Source organism: Hemicordylus capensis, chromosome 16, assembly GCF_027244095.1.
Source record: "Hemicordylus capensis ecotype Gifberg chromosome 16, rHemCap1.1.pri, whole genome shotgun sequence".
In the NCBI taxonomy this organism is placed as follows: domain Eukaryota; kingdom Metazoa; phylum Chordata; class Lepidosauria; order Squamata; family Cordylidae; genus Hemicordylus; species Hemicordylus capensis.
Window position 1 is genome coordinate 12,395,167 of NC_069672.1, and position 25,797 is coordinate 12,420,963.

At 51.1% G+C, this 25,797-nt stretch overlaps 1 protein-coding gene and 1 long non-coding RNA gene across 5 annotated transcripts in view; one reads left to right on the forward strand and one right to left on the reverse strand.

The window, feature by feature from the left end:
* The window catches only part of TTLL10 (tubulin tyrosine ligase like 10), a 130,617-nt gene that overhangs the window by 79,589 nt on the left and 25,231 nt on the right, over window positions 1-25,797 (reverse strand). The window lies entirely within an intron of this gene.
* The window catches only part of LOC128338458 (uncharacterized), a 39,094-nt gene continuing 22,127 nt past the window's right edge, over window positions 8,831-25,797 (forward strand). Inside the window, exons 1-2 of the long non-coding RNA XR_008312634.1 lie at window positions 8,831-8,939; window positions 22,062-22,235. This is a non-coding gene — a long non-coding RNA (uncharacterized LOC128338458). The remainder of the gene's footprint in view (window positions 8,940-22,061; window positions 22,236-25,797) is intronic.

The window sequence follows — 25,797 nt, forward strand, 5'->3', positions numbered from 1 at the left end:
TCAGCCATGTCGAACGGGGGGGAGCAAAGTGCTCTGCACATGGGCAGAGGCCGTTGGTTACACATGCCACGGTTCTTGCGAAGGGAAAGTAGCAGCTATATGTATCCTACCAGTGAGCTCCTTTTTGGTGATGGTGCTGAGAATGCAGAATACACCTTCCTTGAGAAAATCCACCTGGGTCTGTCCCTCCCTCCCTCCCTCCCTTCCTTCCTTTCTCTTTCCTCTCTCCGCTCTCTCTCTCTCTCTCTTTTCTGCATGTCATCTTGTCTTTTTCAATCTTTCTTTTCCTTCCTTCCTTGCTCTCTCTTTTCTTTCTCTTTTTCTTTCTTTCTTTTTTCTTTTTTCCTTTATCTCACTTTCTTCTCTTTTCTTTCTTTATCTTTCTTTTCTTTCTCTCTCTTCTTTCTTTCTTTCCTTCCACATCCTCCTGCCTTCTTTGCTTATCTTCATTTTCTCTGCACATCTTCTTTCTTTTCTTTTTACATATCCCCTTCCTTCCTTCCTTCCTTCCTCCCTTCCTTCTTTTTCCTTCTTCATATAATCTATCTCTATTCCCTGTAATCAATCTTTCTTTCTTTCTTTTTCTTTCTTTTTCTTTCTTTCTCTTTCTTTTGAAAAATGCTGCATCCCCGCCAGCCCCAGCAAGCTTTGGGTCTACGGCAAGGGTTCTCAAACATAGGTCCCAGATGCTGCAGGATTACAACCCTCAGCCCCCACAGCTGAAGCCCATTGTGGCTGGGGATGATGGGAGTTGTAGTCCAACATCTGGGGACCCAGGGTTGAGAACAGTGTTCCCCGGAACAGGGATTCCCAGAGGCCATTGACTACAACTGCCATCATCCCAAGTTCAATTGACTGGGGATGCTGGGAGTTGTAGTCAGCCACACCTGGGAATCCCTGGTCGAGACCCCCTGGTCTATGGTCATTTGATTGCATTTGGTTCGCCACTGTGTGTGTGTCTTGAGTTGAGAAAAAGCGGAAATGAATGATGTTAACTCCCGGCTGACCCTCGACAAAGGTGGACAGGCTAACGTGACCCCCAGAAGTTGGCCAGTAAGGTTGGATCTCTCAGAGGAAGGGCTTGTTGAACAAGCAGAGCTTGTTTTTGGAGCCCCGGGAAGCTGGAGGCAGCACAGGCACCCTGGGGGCTTTGCTGTTCTCCGTCTCTGAGCTAGCAAGGGGGAGACGGTGCCCGCTGCGTGCCCAATTAAAGGGCCTCCTCTGAGGGATCGGCTCCGCGGCAGCTGATCTGGCTCCAGAAAAACAATCCAAAACAGAAATTGGAAAATACCAGAAAGGCGTCCCTGGGGCCTTGTCAGCGAGGAGGAGGAGGAGGAGGAGGAGGAGGAAGGGGAAAACACACCACTCGGCCTCCCCAGAGGGGACGGCAGATACATCCGCTGATGACCGGGGAGGCTGGCAGACCGGTGGTGGACAGAAGCCGGGCTGGGATAGAGCTTAGTGATTGAGCATCTGCTTGGCAAGCAGAAGATCCCAGGTTCAAATCTCGGCAGCCTCTCCAGGCAGGGCTGGGAGAGACTCCTGCCTGGAAACTTGGGAGAGCCACTGCCAGTCAGTGTGGGCAATACTGAGCGAGATGAACCAAGGGTCTGGCTCAGTAGAAGGCAGCTTCCTCCGTTCATGAGGAGCATCCATCGCCCCTGTTTTGGACGTGGAAGGCCCCAGCATCTCCAGGCAGGAATGGGGGAAAGTCCCATCGGAGACCCGACCCATTCGCTGCCCATCGGAGTAGGCAGTATTGAGCTAGCTGGACCAAGGGTCAGACTCAGTTTGGCAGCTTCAAATGTTCTTCAGAATTATCCAGGGGTAGAGCCCTCGCTTCGAACACAGAAGGTCTCAGGTTCAATCCCCGGCAGTGCCTCCAGGCAAGGCTGGGAAAGACCCCACCCCATCTGGAATCCTAGAGAGCTGCTGCCAGTCAGAGTAGACAAGACCGAGCTCAGCAGTTCAATGATTAGACACGGTAGAAGGCAGCTTCATATGTTTAATGTGGGCATTTCCTGCCTCGAGACCAGGGAAAGGGAAAGTGTGCCGTCGAGTCGGTGTCGACTCGTAGCGACCACAGAGCCCTGTGGTTGTCTTGGGTAGAATGCAGGATGGATTTACCATTGCCTCCTCCCACGCAGTATGAGATGATGCCTTTCAGCACCTTCCTATATAGGAGGAATATAGGCCCGATATAGGAGTCTCCCATAGTCTGGGAAACATACCAGCGGGGATTCGAACCGGCAACCTCTGCCTTGCTAGAGAGGAAGGCCAAAAAAAAAAAAAAAATCAAAATCTGCCAGGAACGCCTGGGCGGCATTGACTTTTTCATGCTCTCCCTCGCCCTGCTCCCCCACCACACACAATCGCTCTTTCATCATCTTTCTCCCCTGCCTTCCCTCTATAATTTGTTTTTCTCCTCACTTGTCCTTAGAGGAGTCTCATCTCCTAGGAATGAAATGTTTTCAGCTAACACCTGTGGGGCTTCTCCTGCCGGCTTGCTTTGCTACCTATCCCCCCCTCCCCGAGCTCTTCGGCGAGCTGCTTTTAGAAAACACGGAAATTCCACCCCTTCTCGCTCTCCTTTTTTTTTTTTTTTGCTTACTTGGTTGGATCCGTGCGGGGTGTGAATCATTCCTGAAAAACAGCACAGCCGGTCTGGAGACACACCTACGGAGCTGGCTTTTATGAGGATCCCTCTCTGAAAACAGGCCCCCATTGGAAGTTCGTCCCAAAGGGGGCTCTATGACCTTGGCCCCGATGGACAAGGTCCTCCGCGATCCTCTAACAGCATCAAGTGAAAAGTGGACCTTTTAAATCTAGCCTTTTATTTCGGCGGCAACCAGATCCGCCTCCTCGGTGGGGACAAATAGCTGGGAAACGTTTCGCCGATGGCTTTTGATAGCTGGTGGCTACTAGCACGGTTCTGCCTGTGTGTGTCTGAGGCTGGGAATGGGCAGTTTCTTGGCCCTAGGATGTAGCCCGTCCTGGTATTTGACTGCTTGCCGCCAGGCTTGACGTATACAGTGGTCCCTCGACTTACGTAATTAATCCGTTCCGAACGCACGTTCGGAGGTCGAAATTTTCGTAAGTCGAAGAGCGCACCACGGAGGTCTGGAAACATTCGTAAGTCGAGGAAACCGCATCTAAAAATTCGTAGGTCGAGTAAGCTGAATCTAAACCGGCAACTACTTCCGGTCTTTTTTGTCGCTCGTAACTCGAAAACATCGGATGTCGAGTAGTTCGTAGGTCGAGGGACCACTGTATATCTGTAAATAAACAGATGCCACAGAATTGGGGCTGGGCTAAAAGAAGTCATCATGGCTGAAATTTGGGGTGGTTTCAAGGGCGGAGGGCAGAGTGGCCGTGCCCCCCGGAATGCCGGGTTTCACCCGGATTTTAAGCACCTCACCCAGATTGATTCGCCCACCCAGATTCGCCCGGATTTCAGCTTTCATTTTTTAAAAAAAAGCTAAGTTCTAGCCCTTGCAGATGTGGAGTGATGGAGCAAAACGTGCAGTCACGATTCTGCTCAGAAATGACTTTCCAGCCAATTTACATAAGATGCAAATTAGGCACCCGGATTGAGAAAGCCAGAACATTGGCAACCCTAGCGCAGGGAGACGAGTTACCCTCCTTTCGCCTCCCTTTGACGTCTGCCTTCTGTGTTTTAAGGTACAGGAAGCACCTCTCTGGGCAGCCACCAGGTGGTGTCTATGGTTTTTTTTTCCACCAGGAAGTGCATAGAAGGGGGTTTATGGGAGAGAAATGGTGGAAATGAGAGGGGAATTATGGGAGAGAAAGGGGAGAGGGGAGAGGGAGTTTATGGGGGAGTAATGACGGAGTGGAAAGGGGGTTTATGGGATATATGGTGGAGCAGAGAGGGGGCTTATGGGAAAGAAATGGCGGAGAGGAGAGGGGGGTTATGGGAGAGGAATGACGGAGAGGAGGGATTATAGGAGAGAGAGGGGAGTGTTTATTTATTATTTATTTATTACACTTTTATACCGCCCCACACACGTGTCTCTGGGCGGTTCACAATGATAAAACAGTTACCACACATATAAAAACACATAAAAAACAATTAAAAACTAACAATTTAAAATGAACAACTTAAAAATCCCCCAATTTAAAGCTAAGCATTTAAAAATTTAAAACTAACCATTTAAAAATTCATAACAATTATGGAACAGAAAGGGCAGAGAGGAGAGGGGAATTATGGGAGAGGAATGACAGAGAGGAGGAGAGGGGGGTTATGGGAGACAGTGAGGAAGGCGGCTATGAGAGAGGGGGGTTATGAGAGATACATGGTGGAAAGCAGAAGGGTTTTATGGGAGAGAAAGGGCAGAGAGCAGAGGGGGTTATGGGAGAAAAATGGCTGCCACCACGACTTACAATGGGTTTCATCCCCCCCCCCACTTCCACCTCTCCCCATCCCCTAATAATGCCAGAATGCCCTCCTTTTGCCGACGAGGGGACCAAAATGGGGTGTGGGTGGGTGTGACTTCTGCTCAGTCCTAAAAACACGGCATCTCCAGCCGACCCTCCTTACCAGGAAGCAGACCCTGCCTCTTGCTTCCCCGCACACTTGCTCAGGGGCGTGGGCGCTAGCGGGGACTAAAAACGGGACATTTAAACGGATGTTTAAATTTCTTGGAGTTCCGCCGGCCCCTGAGACGGAAGTGGCCACGATGGGGAGTTAATTCCTTACCCGTGGATGGGAGAACAGACCCCCCCCCCCCGACCCTGGCACATGATTAACCTGCCTGGCCATCTCCTTCGCACGGCTTGGCCAGTGGGGTTAACCTTTAAAGAAAAATCAAAATCGGTTTTGCTAAGAAGTCGTTCACTGTTGCTTTAAGGGGGGCGGGGACGATTCCCACACACTCAGGCGTGCTATTTCAGGAATTCCAGAGCAACACGTAACTGGATTGAGGAAGCCAAAAGAGGTGTACGGTGGCGCTCACTGACTCGGATCCGTCTCTTTGTTCGCGGGACCCTCCCTCCCTTCTGCCTCTCCTCTTGGCTTCCCTGCCAAAATGTACACCGCAACGTTCTTGGGACACAGGCCATTTCTTTTAAAAAGTCTTTAAAGCCTTAAAAAAAGTCTGTAAAGGGGCCTTTATTCCCCCGAGCTTTTTAACTGCCATGGTGGTTTTAAATTGCTTCCCTCCAGTACAATACTGCTCGGGGCCGTTTTTACAACCATAAAACAAGTACAACTCCGGCCAGTTTCACACAAGCATTTGAATCTAGATTGAATGTGGGTTACCAACATTTGCTTGAACCCATGCCAAGGTGGTCTGTGGCCCGAGATTAGTCTGGGATTCCTTCCCACCTTGGCGTGGCTTCACACAATCACACTAATATCAGTAACCCACATGAAACCTGGGTTTGGGGGTTTGGGTGAATAAATAAAATAAAATAAAACTCAGTGAAAACTAGACCTAATTAAAACCACGACACCATGCTGGTACATGGTTGTGGCATCATGGTGTGAGTAGCCGGCAGCTGATGGCCATCTTTTTTACCCAGAAATCCCCTCAGGCAACGTTATGACATAGTATAGCATTATGACATAGTATAGCACAGCAGCCTTCCGAGGCGACTTGGGGGTAGAAAAAATGGTGGCCGTCCACCACTGGGAGGAGAGACTCCATTGTTAAGTTTGGCTGGCTTCCCCACGATAGGAAAATCTCCAAAACGTCACCCAATCTCCAAAATGACAGCCTCCAGTTTTTTTTCAGGGCCTGCCCTCCACACTAAGTTACTCTAAAAGACTACTGACTTTCAGTAGAACGACTCAAGAGTCATTTAGTCCGAAAGTCAGCCAGCGTCTGTGAACAGGGCCGAAAAATTGGACGGGCATTTTCGCTCAGCACAAAGTGGTGGAATACTTCAAGGCCCAATTCACAGAGGCAAGAACAGACCTATGAAGAGCTAAAACGCCCCCAGGACCCTTTTCCACGGTCTGAGCTAAGCTGCCAGTGGATCCGGTTCCAGAGCTCAGCAAAGTTCCTGTTCATGCCCGGATGGAACAGGAAAAACCTGTGAAATGGTTTGGTTTTGGAATCGCAGAGGGAAGGCAGGGCACTCTCGGGTAACCAACACGTCAGATTCCTTGTTCCCTTTCCAAAGCCTCTGAATGCGGAAAGAGAAAGCTTAGATCTCGGCATGAGGGGAAGAGAAAGAAGATTTGAAGCCCTGTCGAAAGGAGATTTCAGAGCTGCCATGAATGGGTTCAAACAATTCAACTGATCGGTTAGGGAGTTAAATCCTGCCCCCCTCCCCGCCCTTCTGCAAACTTCTGCAGAAGCTTTCAGTATCATTTCTCTGCTGCTGCGGTTGGGCTAACAATCCCGCGGGTCTGAATAGAGCTCATTTCATTTCCAAAGAATGACAGGGAGTTGTTGGGAGAGAGGAAGGGGAGGTAATCAGGCCGCATTATTTCCAACAGATCCTTTTTCGCCTGGTACAGAGGGACTTTTCAGGCATCCCGGCCTTCTGTCTGAGCAGGATGAATCACACCAGTGGGTTGCAGTCCAAGGCAAGCCCAAGGTGCAGGCTTTCAGTGCTTTGTTAACTCCTTGATGGTCTTCTTAGAGGGCAAATTCTGCACCGCCCAGCAAGGTATGGGTAAGGGATTCGGTTTTAAAACAAAAGAACTGAATCCTGGTTTTCTTTCCAGCAGAATTCAAAGCGCCAAAGGGCAAAGGATGAAAAGCAGTATCGAAGGATGAGAGAATGGCAATCGAGCCGGTGTTAATGAGGAAATGGCAGCAATGGAAGTCACACACACACAAGCAAAAACCAGCTCATGGCAACAGCAGCATTAGAACTGGAGAAGGTGCAGAAGAGGGTAACCGAGATGACCAGGGGCCTGGAGCACCTTCCTTATGAGGCAAGGCTACAACCTCTGGGGCTTTTTAGCTCAGAAAAAAGGTGACGCCGGAGAGGCATGCTAGAGGTCTATAAAATTAAGCCTAGTGTGAAGAGAGAGGACAGACAGATGTTTGTTTCCCTCTCTCACAACACCCATGGAACTGATTGCTGGGAAATTTAGGACCGGCAAAAAGAAGTCCTTTCCCACACAGCACATAATTGAGCTGTGGAACTCTCTGCCACAGGATGTGGTGATGGCCACCAGCTTGAATATCTTTAAGCACAGCTTAGACATATTCCTGGAGGATAGGAGTATCAATGGCTACTAGTCTGGTGGCCCTAAGCCGCCTCTAGGCTCATAGGCAAGATGCCCCTAAATCCCAGTTGCAAAGCAGTAATGGCAGGAGAGGGGCATGCCCTCCTCTCTTGCCTGTGGGCAAGCCCAGAGCCATCTGGTGGGCCACTGTGTGGAACAGAATGCTGGACTAGATGGGCCACCTTGGGCCTGATCCAGCAGCAGGCTGTTCTTATGAGAACAATTGCCAGATACCCCTTCCCCAATTAAAAAGGTGCATCCCGTGACATTGCCTCCTGTGCCTTGAAGGACAGCCCCAAAGGGAGAATTCTCCCCGCTGCAGCTTTTCCTCTCACAGGGCTGCAGCACTGGGAAAAGTTTAACCCACGCCCTCCTAGTTGTGTATGTTTATTTCTGTTCTTCACCTTTTCTGAGGGTGGTGGTGGTGGGAGGATCTTGTGTAAGAGCCCCCACAGCAACACAAGGCTGTCAGTTCCACCTGCTTTCCTCTCTCGGACTGTTTTCTTGCCAGTGCGAGCAGAAGAGGGGAATGGAGCAGTCTCTGTTTGGATAATTCGAAAGCGGTTGCTCAGGAGAGAGTTCCATGGGTGCCCCCTTCCCCTGAGGAGCAGCATAGGGGAATATCAGACTCCTGATGACATCAGTGACCAGGGCTCCAATCCTTACTGTCATCCCAGGCGTATTTGCATGCTTAGCAACCAACACTTCCCACACCAAGGGAAGGGGCAAAGACAGCTGTACTAGACCAGGAGAAGGTCGGGGTGAATGTATGTGACAAAGGTTGCCCTGTTCTGGCTTTCCCAATCTGGGTGGTGCCTAATTTGCATATTATGTAAACTGGCTTTGAAATGATTTTTGTGCAGAATCATGACTGCCCGTTTCGCTCCGTAACTCTGCTTCTAGAAGGGCTGGAGCTTAGCTTTAAAAAAATAAAATAAAAATGAAATGAAAGCTGAAATCCAGATGAATCTGGGTGGGCTTAAGCCTGCCCACCCTGATGGAAGGAATAATAGGAAGATAGGAAGCTGCCATAGACCAAGCCGAACCCTTGCTCCGTTGAGCTCAGTACTGTGTCTGCACTGACTGGCAGCAGCTCTCCAAGGTTTCAGGCAAGAATCTGTCCCGGCTCTAACTGGAGATGCTGCCAGGGACTGAACCTGGGACCTTCTTCATACAAAACAGATGCTCTATAAGTGAGCTATGATAATCCTAATGAACATATGGCTGCCAAACCGAGTCAGACCCTTGGTCCCTTTAGCTCAATATTGTCTTCTCTGATTGGCAGCAGCTCTCCAAGATTACAGGCAGGGGTCCTTCCCAGCCCTACCTGGAGATGCCACCAGGGATTGAACCCGGGACCTTCTGCATGCACAGCAGATGCTCTACCACTAATCTCTGGACCCATCCTCTAAGGGGAATATCGTGCAGCAGACAGCGCTCCGATGTCGCCACCCACCCAAATGCAAACCATGGAAGACCCTGCTTAGCAACGGAGACCATTCATGCACACTACCTCGAGACCAGCTCTCCTCCCAAGCCCCCCCCCATAGGTGAAAACTGTGCGGCCCATTCTTTTTGTAATATTCACACTGTAAATTCATAAACCATTCATTGCTCCTCTGTTGCAGCACTTCTCAAGCTTGGGTCTCCGGAGGTTGGACTCCACCTCCCATCATCCCCTGCAACAGCGGGCAACCCACACGGAGAACCCCTGCTCTTTGGGTTACTTTTCCAGGTAGGTAGGTTAAAATAAAGTGGTCCCGTCAAGTTGGTGTCAACTCCTGGCGCCCACAGAGAGCCCTGTGGTGGAATACAGGAGGGGTTGACCATTGCCTCCTCCCGTGCAGTATGAGATGATGCCTTTCAGCATCTTCCTCGATCGCTGCTGCCCGACAGAGGTGTTTCCCATAGTCTTCGCAAACAGACCAGCGGGGATCAGTATTCTCTCTAATTATTTTCATCTCGGTGCAGAATGGGTTTTGTTTGGGGCGGCAGGATCAAGGCAGTGTGCACACACGTGCCTTCCTGATTCAACCTGAGCGGGATCTAAAATCAACTGAGAGGACATCCAAAAACTAACCCACACCCTAGAGGGAATACTGGCAGGGATTCAAACCAGCAACCTCTTGTAAGTTACTTCCCTGCTGCGCCATTACAGCCAACCTTGGGGTGTGTTTATTTCTTCACTGATCAAATCCTAACATCCCTAGCTGTGGCAAAATATTTGTCTGCGGCCGAGAAAAAGAAGCGGTTGTTGATCAACACAGGTTTCCTTGTTTTGGAATCACGGACTTGTTTGGCTCTTTTTGCCAGTTTGTTTCTTTGTTTGGCTTATCTTGATTTCTCCCCGTGGACACGTTCTGGTCGGTTTCGATCCTGGTCCACTGGCTGCAATAAATGAATGTATATCTGTAGGGGAGCTCAAAGATCCCTCCACATTTAAATTCTGGCACCCCTAAATCTCAACTCTCGCCGGCTTTGGAATTCGTTTCTGTGAATGCTGGTGGGGAATATCTTACAGCGCTCACATATAGTTGCCCATCCAAATCCAAACCAGGGCAAGTCCTGCTTAGCAAAAGCACCCATTCATGCTCCCTGCCACAAGACCAGCTCTCCTCCTTTGACCTGATCAAGTTCTAAGGTTGCTGAAAGATCAAATGATGCATGGTGAAAGAGGGGATACATGAGCAAAAAATAATCCCGTCCCATCCGGTCTCCTCCTCTCTTCTGGGTCATGCCGGGATTCTATAACCAAAATCAAGCATTTGAATGCTGAAGTTTTGAATCACGGCTCTCTCGCTCTCCCTTCCTGCTCAGATTTTCCTTGCAAATGAGCAGGCAGATTCCAGTTGCAAATCTGTATTTCGCCTCCATCCACGGGGCTCTGAGCGACCCTCTTCATGTAAAGCGTTGCTTGGTTTGGGGGTCAGGGGATCTTCCTCCTGAAGATACAGCAGCCCCAACAAAAAACAAGCCAAAACTAGTCGAATACAACCAGTGGCCCATCGAAGGGATGGTACTTGCCCTCTGGCAAGGAGATACCCTGCAGTGCTTTTTGGAAGGCAGAAGCTTTGCTAGCTCTGAGACCCTGGGCTCTTGTGCAATGCCGCCCAAAAGGGAGACAGAGGAACATAGGAAGCTGCCATATACTGAGTCGGACCATTGGTCTATCTAGCTCAGTATGGTCTTCACAGACTGGCAGTGGCTTCTCCAAGGTTGCAGGCAGGAATCTCTCTCAGCCCTATCTTGGAGATGCTGCCAGGGAGGGAACTTGGAACCTTCTGCTCTTCCCAGAGTGGCCCCATACCCTAAGGGGAATAGCTTAGGGCGGTCACACATGTAATCTCCCATTCAAATGCAAACCAGGGTGGACCCTGCTTAGCAAAGGGGACCATTCTTGCTTGTTGCCGCAAGACAAAGCAATCCACTTGCAAGCTGGTCCAGGAGGAGAGTTGGTCTTGTGGTAGCAAGCAGGACTTGTCCCCTTAGCTAAGCAGGGTCCGCCCTGGTTGCATATGAAAGGGAGACTTGAAGTGTGAGCACTGTAAGATATTCCCCTTAGGAGATGGAGCCTCTCTGGGAAGAGCAGGAGGTTCCAAGTTCCCTCCCTGGCAGCATCTCCAAGATAGGGCTGAGAGAGATTCCTGCCTGCCACCTGGGAGAAGCCGCTGCCAGTCTGTGAAGACAATACTGAGCTAGTTGGACCAATGGTTTGACTTGGTAGAAGTAAGCAAATGTGGGATTAGCCATTCTCCTGATCCTAGTGGGTGGCACTCAGGTGGGTGGTACGCAGGCCGAGTTCCCACTGAGGAGGTCAGCCTTGCTCTACCACTTTAGGCTGCCAGCGGGGGCTTGCATGTCTGAATGCTTCCACGTGTGAAGAAAGCAAGGCCCCTGCACACAGGAAAGTAGCTGGTCAGGGGAAAGGGTTGTAGCCTTGCCGTCACACTGGCATCTCAGCAAAGACTCCTGGAACCCTGCAGAGCTGCAGCTGACCATCCTGAGCTAGGTGGACCAACGGTCTGACTCCGTTTGGTAGCGCCGTCGGTTCAGATTCTAGAGCATCTATTGTTCAAAGGCAGAGCACCTGCTCTGCATGCAGAAGGCCCCAGCTTCCCGACCTGAAACCCCGGAGAGCTGCTGCCAGTCAGAGCAGACAATCCTGAGCTCAACAGACCAAGGGACTGACTCGGCAGAAGGCAGCTGGAGTCAAGCCCATAGCAACTCTCAAACCGGTGACCTTGGGGGACGGCGGGTGGGGATTCAACTAGGGCGCCCCCAGCCAGCTCTGGCCGTAAGAGGGAACTGCATGGAATTCTGCCAAGGACGTCCTCTTGCACCCTATAGGCTGCGGCAGGTCAGCTGACACTCCGGGACCCCTATAAAAGCTCTCAGCATCCAGCTGGAGCAGGCAGGTAGAGTTGTTCCCGCTCCTCTTTCTGCTCCTGATGGTGCAGGAGTTGAGTCCAGCACCATCTGGCACTCGCTGAATTTGACTTGTGTAAATAAACTCCGGGCTCCCTAAAAGAACCAAGAGCCTCTCCCTTTCCAGGAACTTTGTGGAATTCATCCTCCAGGGTAGGAGTTAGGTAGGAATTCCGATCCCATGAACAGATTGCTCTATTTGTTTCTCGGGTGTGTGTTTCTAAACAAGGTGCGTCATGAGATATCTCAGAAGGATTTTGCTACAGTGCACACAGGGAGAGGGATAAATTCTGCGGCCTGGCGCTGGGACCTTCAGTGTGCAGATCAGGGGCTCTGCCGCTGAGGACTAGACCCACTCCGAAAGCTGCCGCCTACTGAGTCAGACCCTTGGTCCAACTGGCTCCGTCTTGTCAACACTGACTGGCAGCAACTCTCCTGGGTTATACCTAAGGGTCTTGTCCAGCCCTACCTGGAGATGCCGGCATTGAGCTAACACCTTCCGTGTGCGATAGAGGTGCCCTGTCGCCGAGTTATGAACCCTCCCCATAAAAACACAGTCAAGTCAAAACACTGCCTTCCACTGAGTCAGGTCTTTTGGTCCATCTAGCTCAGTGTTGAACCGGAGCAAGCCCGGTTCAAGCAGACCGGCTCGGCGCCAAACGGGCGGCCGGGGGTGGCGGCGACGAGAGAGAGAGTTAAAAGGTCACCCCCCTGGTGCAGCCCATAGTGAAAGCGTACACACTCTTTTACCAAGCCCCTACTGGTCTGGCAGCGTGCGGTTGGGCTCGATTCCAATTCAAATCCGAGCCGAAGCGCGGTTTTTTGGTTCGTGCACACTTCCAACCACTACGCTGCAGTCCTTCCACAGATGGACTGTGATGTTCAGTTCACTATATCTACCCTCACAAAGACCACAGGCAGGAGCCCAGAAGCAGCGCTCAGGATTTCACAAGAGGAAGAAATAAGTTTCTCCTATCTGGGAGATCTTCGAGGCACAGGGACAGGGCTAGGGAAAACCTCCAGTTCCCCCAGTGCTGGTTTTCAGCTGCAGGCCGTCCTGTTGGGTGTCACAAATCTAACCTGCCCCCAGACAAACGGGCGAACATGAGACCTTAACTAACCACCTGATACCCGTCCTCCGGGAGCTGCGTGGCCATGTAAGACAGCAAACTCTTTAATTAACCAGGGATTCGGTTTCCCCCAGCGATAAGGTGACCTGGCCGAGGCTGGTTAATGACTTGAGCCGCAAGGTGCCAAAATGGGGAAGGGCGGGGGGGACGTTTTCGAAACCAAATCTCTTTTGAAGCCGTCATAAATCACGGCCTCTAATCTCGCTGGAGGTCACGGTTTGAATCAGCTCCTCCGTGGACCGATGCCAGGCAATTGGACGCTTCCGTGCCAGCCTCACGTGGTGGTGGGGGCTTTGTTATCCCTCCCGCACCCAGCCACCCTGGTGGAAACTGCAGCCTGTCCTGCTCCAGTACTGAGGGGTAGGGACCGCTGAGAAGAGAGAACCCAGAATTCTGGGTCTACAGAAGTCTGTATTTTGATGATATTCCCCTTAGTGGGCTGGGGCCGTTCTGGGAAGAGCATCCGCAGGCTTGCATGCAGAAGGCTCCAAGTTCCCTCCCTGGCAGCATCTCCAGATAGAGCTGGGAGAGAGACTCCTGCCTGCAACCTTGGAGAAGCCGCTGCCAGTCTGGGTCGACAATACTGAGCTAGATGGACCAAGGGTCTGACTCCGTATATGGCAGCTTCCGATGTTCCTAGCAGCATAGGACCCACGGGGGCGGACATGAAAATGAAGCATTTGCCCGGAACTGGGAATACAGCTCAGCCTATGTACCAGGTTGCCAACTTCTCCTCACTGGCCCTGCTCCTGTGCCAGTCACCCCATCTCTCTGCCAGCGCATGGAAAGCTCCGCCTGCCAATTGAGCCACTTTGGGGAGGGGGGCACAGAAGTCCAGACACCCCCCCAGTCGGTTGGCAATCCTGGGTGCAGGAGTCCGCTTGATCCTCGCCTCCTGCTCCTCAGGGGTTAATGAACTGCCTGTGCGGAAACCTGGCGTGCTCCTTGCCCTCTCATTTCCTCCACCCTGCTACATAACTGCCTGCTGGAGCTTGCGTCTCCCACCCACCCACCCCCACCCCCAGTGCCCTGTGTGCAGCCAATGGGAAACCAGTGCGTGTCAACTCTGAGTCAGCGAATGTGTCCGTTTGAAACCCAACACCTGTCTCCGGCCGATGCCAGGTGCACAGCCAGGGTGGGGTCCTTTGCTTTTTGGGAAAACTCCCGCCCCCCCATATATAGAAACTTCCTTAATCCACATAGGCGTTGGTGTTTCCCTTCCTGGGATCGCCAGCCAGAGAGCATGATGTGGCCCTCGATGGATGCCACGCCCCCCCCCATGCCTGCCTTTTCAGGTCTGATTGGCGTGGCCACCTTCCAGGGCCATGAAGATGTCGGGTTCAGGGACGTAGCGAGGGGAGCGGGGCGCCCGTGCTTGCCCCTCTTCCCAGCGGCCCCTGGGAGGGGGAGATAATGAAGAAAATAGGGAGGGCGAAACTGGGGTGGGGTTTCAGTGAACAGCTACACCGCTGGTCAGATTCCTTTTGCCGGACCAGAGCAGGGCCATAGAGGGAGGGAGACAGCCTAGCCAGTGGGCAGCACTGGGGCCAGAGAAAGGGTCAGGAGCTGTCTCCTACTGAGTCAGACCCTTGGTCCCTCTAGCTCAGGATTGTCGACACAGACCGGCAGCGGCTTCTCCAAGGCTGCAGGCAGGAATCTCTCTCGGCCCTATCTGGAGATGCTGCCAGGGAAGGCACTTGGAGCCTTCTGCATGCAAGCATACAGAGATGCTCTTCCCAGAGCGGCCCCATCCCCTCAGGGGAATATCTTGAAGTGCTCACATAGAGAGCCTCCCATCCAAATGCAAACCAGGGTGGACCCTGCTTAGCAAAGGGGACAATTCACGCTTGCTCCCACAAAACCAGCTCTCCTCACACGTTTTTTTCCATTCCATTCCATTCCCCCTTATGCCCTCTCATCTCTTACCCCCCCCCCGACACACACTGCTGTTCTCTGCTTGTATACAAAAGATATTAATTAAATAAATGTCTAAAAGGCAGGACAAGAAAGTGGGGGGTAGAAAGAAAAGCAGGGGGCAGGGAGAGATCTGTGGTGCCTCCATCCACACTGATGTTGACTTGGAACCGATTTACTCTGCTGATAATTCCACAGTGTTGTGCCAGATGGTTCAGAATCGGCCTTCTTTCTGCTGTTTAGCCTATAATGTTTCCCCCCCTTCCAGCTAACTTTTAAAAGATCACTACCCCAGTCATTAACATTTGGGGTGGCCCTCGATTTCCAGTTTGACCGAACCGTACATTTGGCTAGCCACCTAACCTGACACAGAGTCAACCATTTCAAAGCCAGAATGGCGAAACGCCAGCTCGGTTAGACAAAGGGAGAAGAAAATATCTTGTGGGAACAACCTGTATCCGATAAATCATTAACAGCACTTGGTCGCCAGAGAGAAACTTGGAAATACTGTACTGGACCTTTCTGAAAACGTTTTTCACGTCGATTCGGCGCTGGTGCTTCTACACGGAAGGAATTTCACGTGGCTTTCTATTCGCATCGTGCATCACACTTTCAATTCGCAAAGGGTTTGGCAACCTTTGTTGCCTCATTCCTGCCGCAACAGCCCTGCAAAGTAGGCCGCCAGCCAGAATACGCCTGGGGTGAGGCCTGTTTTCTGCAGTTCTGCAACGGCACAGAATTCAGAGTCCTACAATGGACAGGCCATGCTGGGTGAAATTTCAGAAGCGCAGAACAAGAACCCAAAACCCTGCAGGCGTTAGAATGGCACGGATTCAGCACCCTGGAGAACTTAGCTGTCTGGTTTCTTTGAAAGAAAAGCAAGTTTCTAGTCCTTTGGACAAGAGTAAGTCCTACTGAACACAACAGGACTTACTTCATCTGAATAAACATGCACAAGCCAATGGGCATTTTGGCTGTGGGTGATGGGCGTTGTAGTCCAAAGTCATTGGGGGAAGATCTTTGAAAAAACCCTGCCTTAACAGCTTTATTTCTCTGCTGTATTTGGTGCAATTTCACATTTTAGTCCCCTTTCGGAGCCACATCCACGATGGGATGGAGGAGATCAGGTCATCCCATTTTCCTACTCACAACAACCTCGTGAGGTGGGTTCGGCTGAAAGATGGTGACTGGTCCAAGATCGCCCTGTTGAGTCTCCACACTGGATCTAACATTCAATTTGGCCCATCACTCCATTTCAGTCCATTATCTATCTATCTATCTATCTATCTATCTATCTATCTATCTATCTATCTGACACATGATTTATTTAACACATTAATTTCACATGATTTTAATCATATTTCTTCCTGAAATTTCCCACCGGATTTTCTCCCATGATGGACCTCAAGGCAGCATGAAGGGGGAAAGGACCCTGTCCCCTCCAAAAGACCCCACAATCTAAAAAGCAGACACTAGCGACAGGGTTTGGTTAGAGACTGTTGCCCTCCCTCTGCTAAATAGAAGAGAGGGACTTCAAAGGTGCCTCTGGGTCCAGTTAGCAAGGGCGAATATCTTGCATTAGGAGCATGGGAAGCTGCCATCTACTGAGTCAGACCCTTGGTCCATCTAGCTCACTATTGCCTACCCAGACTGGCAGCAGCTTCTCCAAGGTTGCAGGCAGGAGTCTCTCTCCGTCCTATCTTGGAGATGCAGCCAGGGATTGAACCTGGGACCTTCTGCTTGCAAAGTGGATGCTCTGCCATGGAGCTACAGCCCCAACCCCATGACAGATGCCCTCGTGAAAGACGTTGGGGATGCGACCAACATCTTCTGCTGGGAAGGGGCCTTCGCATTCGTATTAGGGTTATTTAGAATATCCGTGCATCACTTTTCAAGAAAGAAGTCCTCCAAACCATGGACGTCGCAAAAGGAACGAGAAGGTGGGTCTCTGCCCCAAAGGCCTCCCAATCTACAAAGAAGCACAAGGGAGACGCCAGCTATTCTGGGCTGAAGCGGGGCTGTTGCTCTCCCGCTGCTGAACAGAAGACAGCCGCTGCAAAGGTTAAGTGAACATCTCCTGCAGTAGGATGCTCCTTCTCGAATTTGGCAACCCCCCTCCATCTCAACCCCCTCCCCAACCTCAACCCACCCAAAAAACTCAATCCCCCCAACCTCAGTCATAAGGTGCCACAAGCGAAGAACAGGTACTTAGGAACATAGGAAGCTGCCGTCTACTGAGTCAGACCCTTGGTCCATCTAGCTCAGTATTGCCTGCACTGACTAGCAGCAACTTTCCATGGTTTCAGGCAGGAGTCTCTCCCAGCCCTACCTAGAGATGCTGCCAGGGAGTGAACCTTCTCATCCTCCTGTGCACCACAGATGAAGCAAATGTGGACAGGGAAGAGACATCGACCCCCGTGAAAGATGGCTACTTCTGGTTACCACCAATACCTGCCCTCGATAAGTCCCGGGTTTCAGAAAAAGAGAGCGCCCTTTGAATTCAAAATAACTTTCCTCCCCTACCTTGGTCAGGTCGCTCTGGAGAACTGCCACAATCTTTGAAGAAGACATCGGAAAATCCAAAGCGGCCCTTCTGGCTCTGACGGCGTCCTTTTCTACGCAGAAGCGGGCACCGCTATTTCCGTCAGCGACCTGCCCATTTTCATCGCCGATGAAAAACCCCCACGAAACGGGGATTCGTGGGAATCCGGCTCCGTTTCGGCAGGCCGAAGCGTCCAGCATGTCCCCGTGTCGTCCCTTGACCACTTTCCCGGACGCCCACAGGACGAAACAATACAAAGTTCTCTGGCTCGTGAAAGGCCGCCTTGCTTAAAACATCATCAATCAACTGCTCGCTTCACCTTTGAAGTGAGGCTTGTCCCGTGAACGGGAACCAGTGAGAGTGGGGGGGAGAAGCCGATCCACAACTGTTTTCTGGAGTCGTTCACGTCTTTAAAGTCCCCCACGAATATCTGCCTCCGAGGCCGGGCAATATGTTGTTCAGCAAAGACCGGGCTGGGACAGGGGGGCGGCAGGAAAGGTTTAAGATGAGCGCCTTGATGGAGTCTCCAAAGGGGAGATTTATTCCAGAGTGCATTAGCGCCTTATCTCAGCCTTGGCTATGCAAGAGCACACTGGTGAGAATCTTCGCCTGGTACTGTTTCACAGGCCAGGAATTTTTCATTGAATAATTTTTAACTTCTGCCCTAGCCGGGGAAACGGGGGGGGGGGGGGGACGACACACACGCACAGCAGGGTCTCAGTATGTGTGTTGTCAGTTTAGAGAGTTTCCAACAAACACAAAGTGTGTGTGTGTGTGTGTGTGTGTGTGTGTGTGTGTGTGTGTGTGTGTGTGTGTGTGTGTTGGAGGGGAGCTATACAGACATGGATACATGGGGGAGAAATGCTTTCTCCAAAGAACTGGGGAAAGAGATGAAGGTGGTGGGAAGGCTGTAAGGAAGAATAGATCATACACAGGTTAATCCATTATTAAATAGGGCCAAGGCCAGTTTTCGATGTGAGAACGGGAGTTTTGGGGAGCCTTAAAGGTTTGCTGGAAGGCATTCTCCCACCTCAACTGTGCCTTTATTTGTGCTGTTTTGCATCCGTTCACTGACTCTCTGAGCAGTACTGTTGCTGCATTTATTTATTCTTAAAGGAGGTTATTTTTCCCAGCAGTCAGGGGTCCTGTACCATCATGTACCAGGCAACACTGATTGACTGACTGACTGACTGATTGATTGATTGATTGACTGATTGGCTGACATCGATTGATTGATTGAGTGCCGTCAAGTCGGTGTCGACTCTGAGCGACCACATCGATAGATTCTCTCCAGGATGAGCTGTCTTCAGCTTGGCCTTGAAGGTCTCTCAGTGGTCTATTCATTGCTGTCGTCATCAAGTCCATCCACCTTGCTGCTGGTCATCCTCTTCTTCTCTTTCCTTCCACTTTCCCCAGCATTATGGACTTCTCAAGGGAGCTGGGTCTTCTTCGCATAATGTGTCCGAAGTAGGATAGTTTGAGCCTGGTCATTTGTGCCAGAGAGGTCATTTGTGCAGAGAGAACAGCTGGTCTGGTGGGAGCAAGCATGACTTGTCCCCTTAGCTAAGCAGGGTCCGCCCTGGTTGCATGTGAATGGGAGACTACATGTGAGCAGCACTATAAGAGGTATGAGGCCGCTCTGGGAGGAGCACCTGTATGCTTGAATGCAGAAGGTCCCACGTTCCCTCCCTGGCAGCATCTCCAAGATAGGGCTGGGAGAGACTCCTGCCTGCAACCTTGGAGAAGCCACTGCCAGACTGGGTAGATAGTACAGAGCTAGATGGACCAAGGGCCTGACTCAACAGATGGCAGCTTCCTATGTTCTAAGACTGCTGGCACTGCACAGCACTCGGGCATCACAGGTACACCGGCAGGATAGTGCAGATGTGCACGCGCGGTCAAGCTGCATGTGTTGTGAATGCAAATGCGCACACACATTGCCTGGGGCAATGAGAGAATGCTGATTGTTGCTACTGACTTCAAATGCCAAAACAGTAAGGATCTCTCTCTCTCTCTCTCTCTCTCTCTCTCTCTCTCTCTCTCTCTCTCTCTCTCGGCAGGATTAAACCCTTGACAAACAGCCTTTTTCAAGCCACCAGTTCCTGTTGTCTGTTAAAATTTACATCCCATGGAAATTCATGTCTCTGGTGGAGGGGACAGAACCAAGGGAGAGAAGGCCTGCCTGTTTGTCTGGTAGACCAACATTGTTTGTGGAGGATGATGAAACTGTGACACACACACACACACACACACACACACACACAACAAAAGCCCACTTCCTTTTTAAAAAAAAAGAGAAAAACACAACCTGTGCCTGACCTTGCTTTCATGCAGGTTTCCCCAACCTGCGGCCCTCCAGATGTTGCTGAACTACAACTCCCAGCATCCCTGGCCACAATTTGGAAAATGGGGATATTTTACTGAATTAACTGGACTTGGAGAACTTTATTCTGCCGTAACTCTGGACACTGGAAGCTAGTTGGGTTGAAAGTATCCGGAAGATGTAAGGGCTCAGACTTCCAGAGGAAGAAGACCCGAAGTCCAAAGGGGAGACTCTGGGAATGTCGCATTGAAGTTGCTTGGAGCAGTCCGCCTCCCCTTCCTACTGAGTCAGACCCTTGGTCCATCTAGCTCAGTACTGTCAACACTGGCTGGCAGCCGCTCCTTGGCATGTCAACACTGACTGGCAGTGGCTCTCCAAGGTTCCAGGCAGGAGTCCCCCTCAGCCCAATCAGGGAGTGAACCTGGGGCCGTCTGACTGCAAGCTAACGGCCCCATCCCCTCAGGGGAATATCCTGCAGCAGACCGCACTCGTGTCATGTGCAGTTCCCCATCCAAATGCAAGCCAGCCCAGACCCTGCTTCGCAAAGGGGACGATTCGCATTCGCTACCCCAGAGATGGGCCAAGAGTCTGACTCAGTCTGGCAGCTCCCTATGTTTCTACTAGGGTTTTATTGAAAAGTCAAAGCTAGGGCATACCTATGTATAATAAACAAACAGACCAGCAAAGACACGTTTCTCCGGCCCCAAAGAAAAACGCCCCAGCACCCGTCAGCACCTGAACACTGCGGCCATTTCAGGTTGGAAAGGGACATCCTCCCAATGAGATCTCTGCTATCTGCATAGGGGCTGCTCTTATCTCCCTGGAGATAAGATAGGAGACAGTGAGAAAAGCTCGTTAAAAGGCAGCGGAGGTTAGCATTCCCGCCGTTAATGAGCCTGCCCTCCAGCGGCCCTGTTGGCAAACAGAACAAAGTCGTCGCCTGAACCAGCGGTGGCTGGTATGGAGGATTTCGCTTGACCTTTCCCCTGCCTCAGGTCTGCCCCTCACAACCATTTGCATTGGGAACTCTAGGACGTGTCTCCTGGCTGAGAGAGACTCCCGCCTGCAACCTTGGAGCAGCCGCTGCCAGTCTGGGTAGACAGTACTGAGCTAGATGGACCAAGGGTCTGACTCAATAGTGCTGCTGCTTAGGGTCCTATTGAACTAACAGCTTAGGGAGCCACCTTCTGGGCAGATGTCAACGCATGTCCAGCTATGAAACTGCCCAGAATCGATGAGCCATGGAGGTGGTTCAAATGTGGGTCGCCAGGCGGGGCTGGACTACAACTCCCATCGTCCCCTGCCGTGATGGCCACAGCAGGGGATTATGGGAGTTGTAGTCTAGCATTTGGTAACCTGAGAACCCTGAGCTATATCAAAGAAGCCCAGATTTTTGGAGGAGCAGGGAATGGTTGACACTCCATGACTGGAGAAGTCCTTGAAGGGGGAGAGACGACTGGTCGGGGAGCTGGTCTCGTTCTCACAAGCATGAATTGTCCCCGCTGCTAAGCAGGGTCTGCCCAGGTTTGCATTTGGATGGGAGACTCCATGTGAGCAAGGTCTGCTGCAAGATATTCTCCTTAGGGGAAGCCAAGATCCCTGGGCCCAAGAGGCAAGGGTGGGGGCATTCTCTTCACCCCTTGCATCTCTCTGAAGAAGGCTTGTGGTCGCAAGCATGAATTGTCTCCTTTGCTAAGCAGGCTCCACCCTGGTTTGCATTTGGATGGGAGAGAACTGGCAGCAGCTTCTCCAAGGTTGCAGGCAGGAGTCTCTCTCAGCCCTATCTGGAGATGCTGCCAGGGAAGGAACTTGGAACCTAGATGCTCTTCCCAGAGCGGCTCCATCTCCTAAGGGGAATATCTTGCAGTGCTCACACATGTGGGCTCCCCCTCAAATGCAAACCAGGGCAGACCCTGCTTAGCAAAGGGGACAATTCATGCTTGCTACCACAAGCCTTCTTCTTCAGAGAGATGCGAGGGGTGGGAGCGTGCCCCCCTCTCTTGGGCCTGGGAATCTTGGTTTCTCCTTGTTCAGTTGTAGCTTAGGCAGGCCGCCTCCCACAGACCATTCCCTGCTGCACCCTGAGAAGCCGCTTTTAAGTGTCCCCCAGGATGGAAGTGAGAACTGCCCTTAGAAATCCAGAGTTTTAGAGCTGGGAGGTCCCTAGAGGTCATCTAGGCCAACCCCCTGCTCAGTACAGGAAACTGCCACAGCATCCCTGACAGAGGTCTGCCCAGCCTCTGCTTGAAAACTTCTAGATGATAAAGACCCTATTTGTTTATATATATAATATTCCTGATCTTTTTCATTCTATGCCGCTGTTATCTGGATCGGGTGCACCTCTGTTTAGTGAGTTGTGTTCAGTTTCCAAGATCAATGCATCCTTAACTCTATTTTGTTTCTGTCCTTGAAGCAAGAACCTTCTGCATTATTGAGTAGGGGAAAATAAAAAATATTGAAAGCCGTTTCTTTAAAAAGAAGAAGAACAAAGGTTTCAACTGTGCTCACTCTGTTTCTCAATAGGTCTCCAGGCAGTATTCTTGTGCGGTTCGCGTTGGAGTTTTGATGGGGCCGATTCACTTCCTGTTGCTTTGCAGAATCGGGTGAAGCACCAGCGAGCTCAATCTTTTCCTCCCCAAAGAACTCTGTGAACTCTGGGTTTGGCTGTGATTCATGATAACCGGTGGAGCTCAAAAGGTATGTGCGTTGCCCTCTGTGTGGCATCCGGCAACTGCAGGGATAACTTTAAGGTGTAGCAAGCGAAGTGGGTGCTCCCCCAAAAAATATTTCCCACTCCCCTGTTCGCTCCCCCATCCACCAGACTAGAACTTGACAGCAAAGTGTCAGACAATATAGTCCTAGTATACTATGATCCTATCATTTGACTTGATTATATTAAAAGGCCCCTGTTGTTTAAAGAAGCCTCGTTCACTCACTCCTCTGCCCCAGAACAAGCAGCAGAAGCCGGGAAACTCCTCCATCCTCCCGGGAGCCAGGAGACTCCTCCATCCTCCCGGGAGCCAGGACACTTCTCCATCCTCCCAGGAGCCAGGAAACTCCTCCATCCTCTCAGGAGACTCCTCCATCCTCTCAGGAGACTCCTCCATCCTCCAAGGATCCAGGAAACTCCTCCATCCTCTCAGGAGACTCCTCCATCCTCTCAGGAGACTCCTCCATCCTCCAAGGATCCAGGAAACTCCTCCATCCTCCCAGGAGCCCGGAGACTCCTCCATCCTCCCAGGAGACTCCTCCATCCTCCCAGGAGCCAGGAAACTCCTCCATCTTCTCAGGAGACTCCTCCATCCTCCAAGGATCCAGGAAACTCCTCCATCCTCTCAGGAGACTCTTCCATCCTCCAAGGATCCAGGAAACTCCTCCATCCTCTCAGGAGACTCCTCCATCCTCCAAGGATCCAGGAAACTCCTCCATCCTCCAAGGATCCAGGAAACTCCTCCATCCTCCCAGGAGCCCGGAGACTCCTCCATCCTCCCAGGAGACTCCTCCATCCTCCCAGGAGACTCCTCCATCCTCCCAGGAGCCAGGAAACTCCTCCATCCTCTCAGGAGACTCCTCCATCCTCTCAGGAGACTCCTCCATCCTCCAAGGATCCAGGAAACTCCTCCATCCTCTCAGGAGACTCCTCCATCCTCCCAGGAGCCCGGAGACTCCTCCATCCTCCCAGGAGACTCCTCCATCCTCCCAGGAGCCAGGAAACTCCTCCATCTTCTCAGGAGACTCCTCCATCCTCCAAGGATCCAGGAAACTCCTCCATCCTCTCAGGAGACTCTTCCATCCTCCAAGGATCCAGGAAACTCCTCCATCCTCTCAGGAGACTCCTCCATCCTCTCAGGAGACTCCTCCATCCTCCAAGGATCCAGGAAACTCCTCCATCCTCCCAGGAGCCCGGAGACTCCTCCATCCTCCCAGGAGACTCCTCCATCCTCCCAGGAGCCAGGAAACTCCTCCATCCTCTCAGGAGACTCCTCCATCCTCTCAGGAGACTCCTCCATCCTCCAAGGATCCAGGAAACTCCTCCATCCTCTCAGGAGACTCCTCCATCCTCCCAGGAGCCCGGAGACTCCTCCATCCTCCCAGGAGACTCCTCCATCCTCCCAGGAGCCAGGAAACTCATCCATCTTCTCAGGAGACTCCTCCATCCTCCAAGGATCCAGGAAACTCCTCCATCCTCTCAGGAAACTCCTCCATCCTCTCAGGAGACTCCTCCATCCTCCAAGGATCCAGGAAACTCCTCCATCCTCTCAGGAAACTCCTCCATCCTCTCAGGAGACTCCTCCATCCTCCAAGGATCCAGGAAACTCCTCCATCCTCTCAGGAGACTCCTCCATCCTCCAAGGATCCAGGAAACTCCTCCATCCTCCCAGGAGCCCGGAGACTCCTCCATCCTCCCAGGAGACTCCTCCATCCTCCCAGGAGACTCCTCCATCCTCCAAGGATCCAGGAAACTCCTCCATCCTCTCAGGAGACTCCTTCATCCTCCCAGGAGCCAGGCCAAGCCCTTCATTTCCTTCCTGGCCAGGATGAGAACATGTGTTCAGGGAGTGCAGATTCATCTCCCTTGTAGATTTCTGCTGGCCCAGTCGTGACCCCTCTGTCCACTCCAGTCTTTCCTGCCACCCGGACTTGAGCAAAAACCAAAAACTAGCCTGAGAAACAGTCCCAAAGACAGCCTTTTCTCAGAGGAATCTGGCCCATGGTTTGAATCAGTTTGAAATGTCATGCAAGCAGGCACGAAGGAGGGGAGTCAACTGAGAACATTAATTTCCTGACTTCTGCATGCATTTCATATGCAGGGAAATCCTCGCTCCCTTAATAATGTTCCTTGCCACCGTTTTGCTCCCCCACAGCACCCTTTTTGCTGCCACAAACGGGTTGTTTTATACTCATCCCTGTACGAATGATAGCAGCAGGGGGAAATGATGGCGAAGGCCCAAAGTGCAGCAGAAAACCAGGAGCACGTGTGGTTCAGGGCATGGTTTTGAATTTCCCAACCGTTTCGCTCCCTTTTTGATTTAAGGTTTTCCCACTGGCAGCTGAAAGTGGCTAAGCATAAGCAGAAAACCAATAGCTGTCCACATAACAACCCCAACAGGAGTATAAAAATTAATTACAAGGGCTGCAATAACCTATATCCAATAACATTTCAGTATAGCTAAGAGCAACTTGTGAGCAATTCAATGTATAATGTACATTAGTTTTAGAAAATCACAGGCGTTAGATCAATGCATTCCTACAGGATAAGAATTTAAACACATAACAAGGAAATTAATCAGACAAAAGACATTCAGTATACTTTGGAAGAAAATCTATCTATCTATCTATCTATCTATCTATCTATCTATCTATCTATCTATCTATCTATCTCACATACACTCCTATACCCAAATTACAGCAGCCAATACTTTGGAATTGTTTAAAAAGACCATAAAGACAGGATAAGCACCTTTGAGACTGTTTTTGTTTTTGTTTTTGTTTTTTGCATCGATATCCCACTCTTCTTCCAAGGAGCCCAGAACGGTGTACATGGCTATGTTTATCCTAACAACAACCCTGTGAGGTAGGCTAGGCGGAGATAGAAGGGACTGGCCCAGTATCCCCCAGTGAGCTTCATGGCTGAACGGGGATTTGAACTCGGGTCTTCCCGGTCATGGTCCAACACTCTAACCACTACAGGTTAAAGAGAATATTAAGAGAATTTATTTTACAAAGAAGGTAGCGGCTGTTAATTGTTCCCGTTGCTAAGCAGGGTGTACCTTGGTTTGCATTTGGATGCGTGACTCCATGGTAGCATTGTCTGTTGTAAGTTATTCCCCTTAAGAGGTGGGGCTGTGGCTCGGTGCACCTGCTTTGCATGCAGAAGGTCATGCAGGTTCATTCCCTGGCTGGCAGCATCCCCAGGTGTCTTTGGGTGTCTCCAGGTGGAAGGGTTGAAACCCGAGGATACTGCTGCCAGACAGAGCAGGCAATCCTGAGCTCGATGGACCAAAGGTGTGACTCAGCCGGCAGCTTCTTCTCCTAATACATTCAAACAGCATGAGCAGTTTTGTTTTTTGGTTTTTTTTTTCTGATCAGGGCCCTGACTAATTTGCTGGCCGATGTTCTTGGAGGGAGAGGAGAGCCCGAGGCTATTGGTTGCACCCTTTTAAATAATTTCTTCCCCATGGGTTTGGTTCTGCCTGGTGCGAGGGGGAAATGAGTCAGCAGCTTTGCTGCAATGGGACAAAAGAGGTTGCATCATCAG